The following is a 14,083-nucleotide window of genomic DNA, read 5'->3' as shown; positions in this document are numbered from 1 at the left end:
CAAAATGCAGCCGCTAGAGTTCTTACTAGATCAAGAAAATATGATCATATAACACCGATTTTATCATCACTACATTGGTTACCTATAAAGTTCCGTATTAATTACAAGGTATTGCTACTGACTTATAAAGCCCTAAACGGCTTAGCTCCAGTCTATTTAACGGATCTTCTATCACCCTATAATCCATCGCGCTCTTTAAGATCAATAAATTCGAGGCTTTTGGTCATACCTAGGATATCCAGATCCACCAAAGGAGGGAGAGCATTTTCACATTTGGCTCCAAAACTCTGGAATAGCCTTCCTGATACTGTTCGTTGCTCGGACTCACTCTCCCAGTTTAAAACTAGATTAAAGACGCATCTTTTCAGCCAGGCATTCATATAATATTGTTAATCTCACAGTTTCAAACTACAATCCGGCCTCTAGTTCATAAATGCCAGAGGAGAACTGGCCCCCGACTGAGCCTGGGTTCTCCCAAGGTTTTTTTTTTTTCTCCATTAGGTCACCTGATGGAGTTTTAGGACACCATTAGGCCGCTTGATGGAGTTTTTTCGGTTCCTTGCCACTGTTGCCTTTGGCTTGCTCAGTTGGGGATATTTTGGGGATATTTAATTTTATTCTATCAATCAATAAATTCCACTAGAAACAAACTTTGTTGTATTATTTTATTTTAATACTGTGAAGCTGCTTTGATACAAACTGTATTGTGAAAAGCGCTATACAAATATACTTGATTTGATTTGATTTGATATAATTATGCACTGAAAACGTATGGACATATATTTATGGATCAATATTTACTTTACTTTTACATTTCACAAATAATTACAAAGAAACACATTGAATTAAATGTGACATTTTTAAGTAGACTAAAATTCAATTGACAACTAAATAGACGACTTCAATCATTTTTTTTTTTTTTTACAGTGTGTATGTAAATGTTTATTTATTTATTCAACTAATAGTAAAAAAAAAAAAAAAAACTCTAGTTTTTACTTGTAACTATAAACCAGATCCTTCCAGATAAGCTAGTTTGGTTTAATGACTAACTCATATTTTCCCTTGACTTCTTTGCATCTCGTCGAGATTGTCTGGGTTTGTTCCCCATACTGTTTTTAAAAAATCACCACAAAATGTATCCTTTGACAGGTACTGTTTCTGCAATGCAAAAGTGCTTTAAAAAGCACTTTAAATATTTAAAATGCTTTAAATAGCTACACGTAATATTTGTTTCTGTTGAGTGCGAGCACTTTTGAGCAAGGAAACTGATATTTTGCATGGTGATAGGGGGCTGTATAAATTATGCAGATTACTGTGTTACTATTTTTTTGTTTAACTGTTTGCAGCTTTTATCTTTATTGCTTTCATCTCCTGTGAGTTCGTATGCTAAATGTTGAGGTCCATGTGTGTTTAGATCCTGACTGAAGTGTTAAGTGATTGCCTGCTTCGCCTATAGGCTCTTGTACCACTTGAAAGTCAGCATTAATGCCCATTATACCTCCACTGTTTGTATATGGAGACTGCGGTCAGAATTATGGACAGAAATTTTCCTCCTCTTGATCCAAGTGATTACTTGTCAAATAGGCTCTTACCCTGTATCTGCATAGATACTGAAACTGGATATCTGAGACACTGAAGCCAGTGATTTAAATCACAACCCACAGACGACAAAATTGTCTTTTCAAATGCAATGTTGAGAGGGAAATGACCACTTACCATCAGGTTCAGACATGGAGATTTAAAGTCATTTTGTTCCATTGTTTTAAATGTTTGATTTCTTGCACATTTAAAAGTCTGATAATTGAAAACTGAAAAGCCTGATGCTTTCATGAGCCACCTAAGCTCTTTCACACTGATTTCTCTTAATAAACAACACGCTGTGCTGCGTGATCTCATCTTAATTTTCCTAATTGCTTGCAATTGTGAATCTCCCTCGATGCTCAAGCAAGTGCAGTTCCATAAGGATGATAAGAAAACCCATGATGTCATTTTAATTAGTCTTTTCAATGGCAGAGCAGCTCTGTTTGTCAGACTCCAGCATTGCTATTATCATGGTATGCTAAATTAAGCATCAGCCCCCTTACTTTCTTATCAGGACTCAGTGACATTTGCATCACTGTCATTTCTTGTGTCCCTTCCCAGAGTCGGTGACGTAACCACCATCGGTCAAAATGCCAAGGCCTTGCCAGACCAATGAGCATCTTTAAGTTTAATTCTGAACAGAAAGGGAAAATGAGGAACATTTGTCGTTGAAAAGAGTATGAGAGACATTTTTAGTATGCGATGCAAATTAACCATTGACCCCTTAGCCTACTGGGTTTCTGGACCTCTCAAGTCGTGTAGGTGATGTGGAACATTTAGTGATTGCTAATAGCGGAGAAGCTCAAGGTTTCTGAAATGAATAAACAGAAAAGTCACTCAATCATCTGCACTGAATCACAGAAATTAAATGACTTGATCCTGATTCTTCTCCTTTGGTGATTTCTACAAAAAAATGTGCGTGACTCCACAGAGGAAACTTCCCTTTAAAGCTTTGAGTGACAACCATGAAATCTTGGCGATGCCAATGTCACTTGAATTTAGTTGAGTGTTTCTGAGAAGACGTGTACGAAGTTCTGGCAATGTGTTCTGCTGAGGCCTTTGTGCCGTGGGGTCGTCATGGAAATGAAGGATGAGGAAGACTGTGAGAGAGAAGCACAGTTACAGTGCAGCACTTACAGTATGTGAAGCTCCTCAGGGCTGGTACTTTCTCTATGGCTGGGAACACATATCTTAGTCATCACTTTCTTTTGTAATTTATAAAACGGTTATGAATGCCTTTCATTAAGAATGGAATTCAAAAGCTTTTTTAAAAGCATAGAGATGGTCAAGACTTGGTTTATAACCAACTTTTATTTTTGCAGGCTATAATGTGCCAGCTGGTTTTAAATAAATTCTGATGCGCAGCATTTCTTATTATGCAAGACTTCACTGACAGCTTAAATAAGATAAACGCACTTCTCCTTAAATCTTGTGACCCAACCAAGAAACAGGATTTATGAAGACGTGAGCAGACCTTTTCTGTTTTTCCTCAAATTATTCTTTGGCTTGTTTTTATCAGTAAAGCTGGTTTAAACCACATGAACCTGTGTGATCTCGCTGCATAAATCATAGACAACAGCATGGAATCCGCTCAGACAGATTTGTTAGGGGGAAATGAAACAACCTGTTTTGAGTTGAGTCCATCTGTGTCCCCATATATACACGGATTTTGCTTCAGCTGTCTAATTTAGTCTTGGACAGAAAAATCGTCTGATTGCTGATGTGAATGTGTCATTTCTGCATCCTTAACCACTGTGAAAATGAAAAGATATATACGTTAGACACCATTCCGGGGTTCTCAAATGCCACTTACACCTTTATTTGGCCTGATGCATCCTGAACAGAAGCAACTGAAGCCTACTCACTAAATAAAACAAGGATATTAAACTCTGCCAGTTTATTATTTTGTGTTTTATCAACATTCATACAGTAAACATGCACAGTATATCGTTAATAATTGGTTATCATCAATTTTGGCATCAATATTTTGGCCAATATTTGATATTTAATTGTGCATTATTATTTTTTTCCTGCCTATTTTTACAATTAGATTACCGTTGCCTTTATTATCGGCCCAAAAAGCATGTGTCCTGTCCTGCCCCTGCTTTCATCTTATGTGCATCTTTAACAATGTTCATACTAGTGTGCATTATAATGTTGTGCTGCCTATATTCACTTTATCTTAGTTAATGTTTATTTATAATTTATTTAGTCAACCAGGTCAAGTAGTTGTAGCAAATTAGCTCAAAAGGGAATTATGAATAATTCATTAAACTTATATATTTAAATACAGTAAAATATTTGGATCAGTTAATATAATTAATTTTATTTAGCTGAATCAATATTACAATCAATTAATCGCAATATGGCTCTTCTATCACCTCTTAGAAAGGATATTTTCCGTGTCCACAGAAAAATAACTCTTTCTTAGCGTGTAGCTGCTGTGATCGTATTGTTAAAGGGACGTTGATTTACAAGCAGGGACCAGAATCAAACTCACATGAATGCGCACAAAAGTTTTATTTAACTAAGTTACAAACACAGCTAATCTAAGCAAACACATACACACAATCACGCATACATGGGCAAAATGGAAAGTGAAAGTGGATGAAACGGGAACAGAAAATGTATGTAATAGAGGCATTTAACCATCTGAACAGAACCATCAGTTTCTTAGTTTAAAACACCTTGTTAACTAGGGGTCTACAGCTTACACTAAACCTCAGTGTTTTAGTTAGATAATTGTGCGATACTTGCAATGCCCTCGCTATTTTGAACTAGCGTTCGGATATGCAGTCTCAGGAGAATGTCTTGATGGTTCAGTGGTCCGATGTTTTGAAGTTGCAATCGATTTCTTCTATGTTGAAGGAAGAAATTATGATGAACTTGCAATGTCAGCCTGTCATTGTCAAGGACGTTACAATAGTTGTAACTTGAGGCCCTGTTGGCGCGGCTGATCTGCAACCTGAAGCAAGCAGAAGAGAGAGAGGGGAACTGTGAAGTTTAACTTCTATAGAGGTCACACCTCCAAGGGGCCAGTGAGCCAATAGGAACTTAAACGGGGAGATGGTTTACGATCCTTTGTCTTCTAACATGGTATTTTGCATACAGTATGTAACAGGATTGAGTGTTGATGGAGAAACTATGAAAGATTCTTGTAATACTAATATGTTGCATAGGTATCAACATATAATATACACAATCATGTAGGTCATCAAAATACAAATTCGTAGATACCAAAAATGGTATAGGTGAGGTTACATTATCTAGTGGTTCTATCATAAAGCATGTATAAAATGGTATACAATACAAAGTACACTATACAAGACAGTAATTAATCATACATACAATGTCCTCGAGAAATGCATGTGCCTTCATAGAAGGTATATGATAAAATGGATATAATTCCTTTTTATGGGTTATATGCCTTTCCTGTGGGGATATGGAGTGAGAGTTACTCTCCCCGCATTCCTTTGATTCTTCCTGGGTGTTAGTTGCAGTTTGGGGATAGTTTACAGAACTCTAACACATATTTTGTTTTTTGGGAGAGGGTTTGCTGGATTATTCATTAAATACAATGAATAATTGTGTGTGTCTGATTGGAGATTTCTGCAAGAAACCCTTTGGAGAACTTCTAGGCACCCTTTATAAATGTCAGTTTATTTTTGTTTCAGGAACAAAATGGATCCTATAATTTCCTTTAAGAGCTCTAAAGAATATCAGCGGTTCAACAGTAACTCCATCATAAGGGCAAAGTCTTAAAGTGTCCCTATTATGCTATTTTAAAGTTTCCTAATGTTGTTTTGGAGTCTCCTACAACAGGTTTACATGCATCAAAGGCCAAAAAACTTTTCATTTTCTCATAATATATATTTGCACATCACCACATTTTTCAGTGATTCTCAAACGACTCGTCAGATGAATCAATCTCTCTAAATCCCTCCTTTCCGTGAGCTACTCTGCTCTGATTGGCCAGATGGCTTAGTCTGTTGTGATTGGTCTACCGCGTACAGCGCGCGTGTCGAAAACAAAAATGCCCATTGCCATAACAGCGTCAGCTCTGCTTGTCCTGAGGCTTCCTACACCGTAAACTAAACACAGTAACGAATTATGACGTTGATTTTACCATATCAATCCGAGCGCGAGTCCAATAATAAAACATTGGAAGAACTAGTTATTCAACCCGAATCTCCATTGCAAGGACGACTCGAGCAGGATGTTTCAGTGATACACTACTCAGTTTGAGGTCCATTATGAGATGTTGCAACTGTAATTCCTCACCATCAGCATTATAAAGTGCATGTCCATCAACAAACCGATTATTTTACTTATAGCGTTACTTATTTATTTACCGAGTATTTGTCTAATTTATTGCGGTGAACATGTGAAGACTTCAGATGCAAAAGCCTCTGTGCCATCTGAAATTTTCTTCCAGAATGATCATTTTTATCAAGCTTGTCATTAAAATGAAATTACTGAACCTAAATATACAAGCTTGATTAAAATGCTCATTTTAGAAGAAAATTTCAGATGCCACTTAGAGGCTTTTGCATCTGAAGTCTTCATGTGGAAACTGTATCAATAACAGTGCATGCATTAGTCGAGCTCTAGCGTGAATGACTGATGTAACATAAACGTTGGTAAAACAAATCTTGCTCTATGCTTAATCTTTCCTCAAAGTAGTGAGAACGACAGACAATCTGCATTAATAGGCACAGTTTTAGGTAATAGTGGCCCACAACTGATTAGCAGAAGTATTTCAGTAAGACAGTAATAACGTGAGTTAGCCAGTTAGCAGGAGACCTACACAATATAAAACTCAAAACTAAGTATTTTGAACACCATCTTTCAAGAGCAAGCGCTTTGCGAATCCTGCATTGAACTCCTGCATTGAAATTTGAGAAGCAGTCATCAGTAAAATAAAGGGAACACAGCAATAGTTTAGGATTATACTGCTGTGGTATTGTGGTAAAGATGAATTTTAACCACAGATTCTTCACATGCTCGTCCTTGGGCAGTGAAAAAAAATCGGGCTTTACTTTCACATTGTAGAGCTCAGCGACTTCTCGACATGATGCTATCCAGTATCCACAGGAATCAGCTGTTGGTTTGAGGAGGTTCAAGTTTTCCCTCTGGTCTCTGCGTGCGCAATACGCTAATGTTTCGTCTTGACGTCACAACAAAACGGCTTATGACTCGTTTGAAAAACGATTCATTTCATTGACTCAGAGTCGACTCTTACTTTTGAAAGACAGTAACTTTATATACGGTGCACTTTCAGATTTAAAACTTTGCAGGATGTTTTCATTCACTTAGAGCTATGTTACACACTACATGAAAGGTCATTTTCAAAAATCCATAATAGGGGCACTTTAAGGAATATATGCTTTCAGTCTGGCTATTAGAGTTGAGTGTGACCTAACTATTTTAACTCTCGTTTCTGATATTTATCATTTGTAAATTTTATAATTGTAACAAATACCATATCAAAATTCTAAATGCTAAAAGGTAAATTAAATATGTGATTATCCTAGCTGCAATAACAAAAACAAAAGAAAAAGAATGATGACTTGTCAATCTCTTTGTGGGAAGAGCAGGTGCATCATGCTGGGGTTTGACAGATTTGAATGGCACGGTGTAGCAGGTGTTTATTGGCATCAGCTCACTAGGTTCTAAGGAAAAACTAGGGTTATTAATTGATTCCAAACAATGCTTTACCAAATCATACATTTAAGCAGAATTTGTGTTTTTTTTGTTGTTGTTTTTTGTGGAGGGAAAGAAACATGAAAAATACTCTAATACTATAATACCCTCTTTGTCAGTCAAGCATGGTTGACAGGAGACCCAGTTCCAGCATCAAACCCAAGTGTCTGACCAGTCTACTTGTCATGAATCCAAGGCTGATATTGTAATGCTATTCCAACTCTGTCTTGAGGCTCACAAAACCTTGATTTGTTCACATGCTTCTCCACATGTTTTTTTTATTTATTTTTTAAATAAAATGTATTCAAGGTTATGACTTGAAACACCTTTGGATTAGTAGACCTATGTGACCCCTAGGGGGCCTTTTTAAATCAATCACAAGTGGATAACCAACAATCTAAATTTTAGATGTCTACAAGCAGGCTATCCCAATGAAGGGAAATGAAAGGAGAGAGAGGGACTGGAGTATTATAAAAATATAAACAGTTTATTTTATTTTTCTCAAATAGGACACACACATGAAAAACAGACCTTAGGCCTCTGGGCAACAAATTCATGAACGGGGACAACAAAGTGCAAAATCAAGGTGTTTGAATAAATAGCACTCAATAAAAATTCAGCAAAACTCAAACACAGAATAAATAGGGCACATCACAAATCACATGCACAAAAAAACAAAAAAAATACTTTACACTCAGCAAACTAGTGGACACACAATACAATTGTTACCCCCCCAGGATATTGCACCAACCCAATGGCCTAAGATACAAACATTAGATACACAAACATGAAACATACAACAACGCACACAAGGGAGAGACTGATGGACAACCCAGTGGGCCTCCCTCCCACACACACATACACACACACACTCTCACGCACAACTAGATACTAAAAACAAAGCACAGGAAAAACAGTGGCCAAGATGGCATGTGACGGTCCTCCTGTATGAATGCTGAATACAGACCGCAGCGTCGAGCCAAGAGCTTGTTTAGTTGTAATATTGTAGCAATCGCTTTATTTTTACTCGTACATTCCCAGGCCAAAATTCTCAGCACAACAAACAGCACTCAGCAAACTTTGTAGTGGTCACACTCTAAACCCATACATTTTCGTTGAAACGCGCAGACACAATTCATAGCCAGTGAGGGCTCGTAAAGACAGGAAGCTGGATGTAACCACGGCACTGAATAACCGCACAAAACACTGTTTAAGACTCCAAGGAACATATTGAACACCTCATTAGCAGAAGTCGAAGGGTCACTGTAGGGTTACATTGTAGATGAGTCGATAATGTCCAAAAGACGTGATTTGAAATGTTAAATGAACATGGGAAGTTTGTAAATATCTGTTTTACATTCTAAACTAATGGTGCCTCAGATTCCCTATCCTTGCTATTGATGCTTACTTCCAAGAAAAATTCACACATTGGCTTTTTCTTTTCTTTTTTTAAATGCAGACATTTACACCGTTTGTGATGCAAGCGGTCAGGATTGAAGTTGCTTAGAATCAATTCTTACAGTAATGCTCCTTCCCAGTCTAGCAATCACTTTTCAATAGATTTCCGAAAGCGCGCAGGTTTAGACAAACCTATTTTCTTAATAACAGAAAGAGTTTAGATGTGCAACAGTTACATTCACTTACCCCATTTTTAAGGAAACAAGAAATACAGATTTTTCTGGCTGAAAACTGCTGGCAGTTATTTTCCATTTTGGTTGGATTTACTGTTCGTTCAATTTTAGGCTGTGCATACTTTGTTTTCATTTAGATATTGATGTAGAGTACTCATCAGTTGTTTTCTCTCCATACCCTGGCAGAGGAAGCTCATGGGATTGTTTGTGATTGTGTTTATTGGTAATGTCTCTGAGTGACCTGAGGCTATGTCAGAGATGGTGGCAGGTGAAGCCCATGAGGCTAGCTGTTTATTTCCTACTGGCATTTACAAATGTGACATGTTGATGTGATAATTGAAAGGAGGCCAGACTTTTTGGAGGAAACCTTAGCGGTGACTCACCATAGCAGCTTGTTTTACCTATACATCTCTGCCGTCATTAGAAGAGTGAAGACATTATGTGCTGTTGAGGTCACTCTGCAGGCCATGACTGGCAACCTATAGCATCAATTTTTCAAGATTTGACTGACACGCTCATGCTGCAAATTCAACATTTGTGCTGTTACAAATTGAAACAATTGTGCGTCAAGCTAATGCAAAAAACAGATTTTATTGTTTTGCATGCAATTTATTCAAAAACAAACATATTGATGATGCTGTTTTTAATGAATTTAAAAAAGATTGCAAAAATGTAATTTGAAAAATAAATCATTTTAATATTTAAAAGAAATTAAAAGTAAAAACAGGGTGATACAACTGTCCTGATATCATAATGAAGAAAAAAGTCTCATTAAATAATGGAATTCTTGAAATCGATCTTTTATTATTATTTCTTAGAATTTAGTTTTCACATACAAATGGCTGTGTCATGCTCAGCAAGTCTATAAAAATATCAGATAAGTTGACGTTTATATGACAAGGCAAGGTTCAGATTGTAAAATGTCATGAGGTGGGACTACCAAAAACTTAATAATATTCCCTAAAACACACTTCTGCTAAAAGGTATAGAGCTGTTTTGTGACATAAGATCTAGGCACCTTGCCATTGATTTTCTAAAATTCATGTTGTCTGCAGCCATTTGTGACTCCAAGTCACTTTCTTTTCTGTTCCACCAGGCTCCTTGGGTGATTAAATAATTTACCTCATTGTGTGGGTTTGTCCAGGAAAGGAAATGTAATTGGATGTTTAATTATCATTCTAGAGGCAAAACTGATCCATTCCCCTGCCTTTTTTCTTTCCATGTGAGTGGAAGGATTTTCTCTGTACAATACGTTTCACATTGATTGATCACATTGATTGCTAATTTGCAGTTCAATTTGCATGTGAAGAACTTGACGATTCACTGTCCATCTTTTGATGGACAGTCTGCTATCAACACTTTCCATATGTTAGTGAATAATGAATATGGGGCTATCTATCTTTTTTTGTAAATTACTTTAATGTGGGTTCCTTTGTGTTTTGACAAACCCCAGGGCTTTATTATAGGTGAATGGCACAGAAATGCTTGCTTATTTATTGGATCATTCTCATCCTCTCATATGCACTGACACTGAAAGAATGACATTTGAGGAGTCATTTTTTAAGCTTCTGCTGGAATAGTCTGGTGGGCTATATCCTTATCTTTTATTAAGGCTCTGAGTAAACTCTGACCTTGCACTCCATGTACTGTATCTAACAGCACAGCTTGTTTCCAGTATCACCTCTAGTAGAATGAGATCTGATGAACCACAAAGCTCAACATTTGGCAGAATGTGATAAGCATGTTGCTCTGTCACTGGTGTTTATGCTGTGGAAAATCATCTGAGACATAACCGAGAAACTCTTACCAGGAATATTTGCTGAATTTTGTTGTTTTGTTGTCTAGATGAAAGATTTAGAACGCATGTATGAACAAACGGTCAATTTAATTTGTACTTCTCGTCATCTATCATGCTTTCTGAGCGAGTGGAGGAAAAAACGCTGGTATTTCAGCATGAATCACATGATAACTTTTGCTTTTTGATATCTCATGCACAGTATTTTTCAAACGGTGAATCCATATTCAAATTATAATTAGGAGAAACATTATTAGCATTGCAAAAAAAGGTTCCCTGGCCTAGATGTTTGAAAACACAGTAGTCATGCTGTTTAATGTCAGCCTTTGACATTTGATTCACAACATCTAAATCAATCTTTGGTTAAGGGACATTAAAACTATGCCATTTATATTGAAGCCAGATGGTTGGATTTACTACATTATTTACTCACCCTCATGTTTTTCCAAACCTGCATGCTTTTTTATTTATTTAATTTGATATCGGATGTTAAAGTGTTAGCACAGACTTAAACACAAACGTACAGACTACGTTTATGGCACTTTTATGTGTTCTTTATCCTTTTATATGTATATATTTGGATGTTTTAAGTTAATATTTGACAACTTTCTACACTATAAAAAAAAAAAAATTTAAATAATGTAATGTTTTACAAGAAAATACTATTTCAGTCTTTTTACTTCAAAAATTCACATTTAATCCAATGTTTTACTTATCGTTTCTTTGAAATTATTGGCTAAATTTACTAGAGCCCGACCGATATGGATTTTTGGGCGCCGATGCCGATACCGATAAAAAAAAGCCAGATACCGATATATCGGCCGATATTATTTATGTGTATATTATAATACAGTAGCAATATTATTTATGTGTATTATAGTACAGTAAGTTTGGACACACTTTCCAATTGGTGTGTACAAACTTTTGATGGGTACTGTATATAGAATACACAGTATAAACAGAATAAATATATAAACGGTTTGCAATGATCACTCAAATGTGGTGATCAAATACTTGTGTGACAAAGATATGTAATGGAGGCAGGGTGAATGATAGAATGAGAATTTGAGCTGTAACCAAACTAGTTTGCATTGCATTTTATATTATATTATATTCTAAATACTGTTGCATAATCTTCACTAACGACTTTGTCTTTTAATTTAGTCACTTTATTTAAAACATAACTTGTATCAATACATATATCAAAAGTGTCACTGACAAAACCTTATCTTCTATTTTTAATCTTAATTTCTCTAATATCTACCAGTGGAGGAAGAACTCAGATCTTTTTAGTAAAGTAAAATTAATAATATCATAATGAAAACGTTTAATTACATATGTACAGTAGTTTTATACTATTTTAAATAAGTAGTAAGCAAAATGTACTAAACGTGAAACTAGGCTATAGGGCTGGACCCGTTCGGTGGGTTGGTATTCGATTTGAAAATTTGACATTCCAATATTCCTTTTTTTTTTTTTTTTTAAATCTGGGATCCCCCGCGAAACGGTTCTCATTCGCGCTTGAATAAGGCCGGCGACACACTGACTGCGTGGCATGGCCATTTTTATTTCGGCTCCCATGTTAACAGGTTGGAGTTTGCACACTGCCTGCGTGAGACACGGGTCTCTCAGGCGCGGCTCGAGCCACGCGGAAAACGCATGCAAGCTAGAAATAGAACCGACGCGCAAGTGTTCCAGCAACGGGAGTGTTCTCTGGCTAGAGCGCAGAACAGCGGAGTTTGTATGGACGAAGTGCATGTCTGAGCTTGTGTTTTGGATTAAGCTGTGTTGCTTTGACATTTTGGAAAATAGAATAATAGAAACAAAATGTATTAGCCTTTTTACCCGTTATTATCAATCTAAATTAATCTCGTTTTTAATTTAACTTAATTTCGTTTTTCTTTATTTAAATTTCGTTTTTTCTTTATTTTAATTTCGTTTTTCTTTATTTAAATTTCGTTTAATTTCTTTATTTAAATTTCGTTTTTTCTTTATTTAAATTTCGTTTTTCTTTATTTAAATTTCGTTTAATTTCTTTATTTAAATTTCGTTTTTTCTTTATTTAAATTTCGTTTTTCTTTATTTAAATTTCGTTTTTCTTTATTTAAATTTCGTTTAATTTCTTTATTTAAATTTCGTTTTTCTTTATTTAAATTTCGTTTTTCTTTATTTAAATTACTGTGTCAGTAATTTTGTTAGTCAGAAAAATATTAGACTACCTTAAAAGTATTGCTTAATTTAACAGACCTGTGTGTGTGCGTTTTATATCACTGTCCTTATATCAGTGTCCGTTCTCGGACGCGTTCTCTGCCCGCTTGAGGTGCGCCGCTTCCCGCTCGCGCTGTTCTGTAGTTTACTAAAAGTGTATTAATTCTGAACGTGTCACAACTCGCGTGTCCATCTGGCTACTCTTAATGCAAAATGGCACTATATAAAGTGTTATAATTACATAAATTATTGGAATATTGCTTGATGTTGTAACGTAGCAGAATGAGCTTTAACACTGTGTCTACACCAGATGCGGCCGTTATTTTTTTTCCACTTTTGCCAGTTCTTTGTGACAGCTTTTAGGTGCTTTATTAGCAGCGCCAGCGCCATCCTTACATAAATCACTGCATCGCTGCATTTTTTTAAATATTAATTTATCGGCCATTATAAATGCCGATACCGATAGTTAGGAAAATGCCTTATATCGGCCGATAATATCGGCCCGCCGATATATCGGTCGGGCTCTAAAATTTACTAGCCAATTCTTAATGAAAATAGTAAATATTTCTTCTTAAATTGGCTATGGTTTAATTCTTCACTTTAACATCAGTGTCATTAATAGTCTAAAGTGTGTCAATTCATGCTGAAATTTTTTATTTGACAGTAAAACAGCATAATAAGCTACTTCACTGATTAAATGAATGCAGGTTATGGTTAGTGAGAATCTTATGGATAATGAATGTGTGTCTCCACCAAATTTGTTTCATTAGCCTGAACATCTGCTAAGCGAAGCCCCAAATCCCCTGCAGTTGCAGTAATGCTACTCAATAATGTGATATAATAATAATCCTGTAAAATTATGTCTACATTATAAAAAAAATCCAGTAACACTTTACGGTAAGGGTACATGAATTATCATGAATTCATGTATAAATTCATGCATGAAATATGCATTCATTCATGCATTAATATCTCATGAATCATCAGGAACTAACACGAGTTCAACGTTTTTCATTCATGACTTCATGGATGAACAACACCTTAATTAAAACATTAACTAAGATGAGTACATCATCATGAATTATGATTTATGTGTGCTGTGATTGGCCAATTTTGGGGTCTGTCCATTTACCTGCAGGCTATGAGAAGACATGAACATGCTTGG

Source organism: Abramis brama (genome assembly GCF_963993115.1).
Source record: "Abramis brama genome assembly, chromosome: 2".
Lineage (NCBI taxonomy): Eukaryota > Metazoa > Chordata > Actinopteri > Cypriniformes > Leuciscidae > Abramis > Abramis brama.
Note: the sequence above shows the minus strand (reverse complement) of the source record.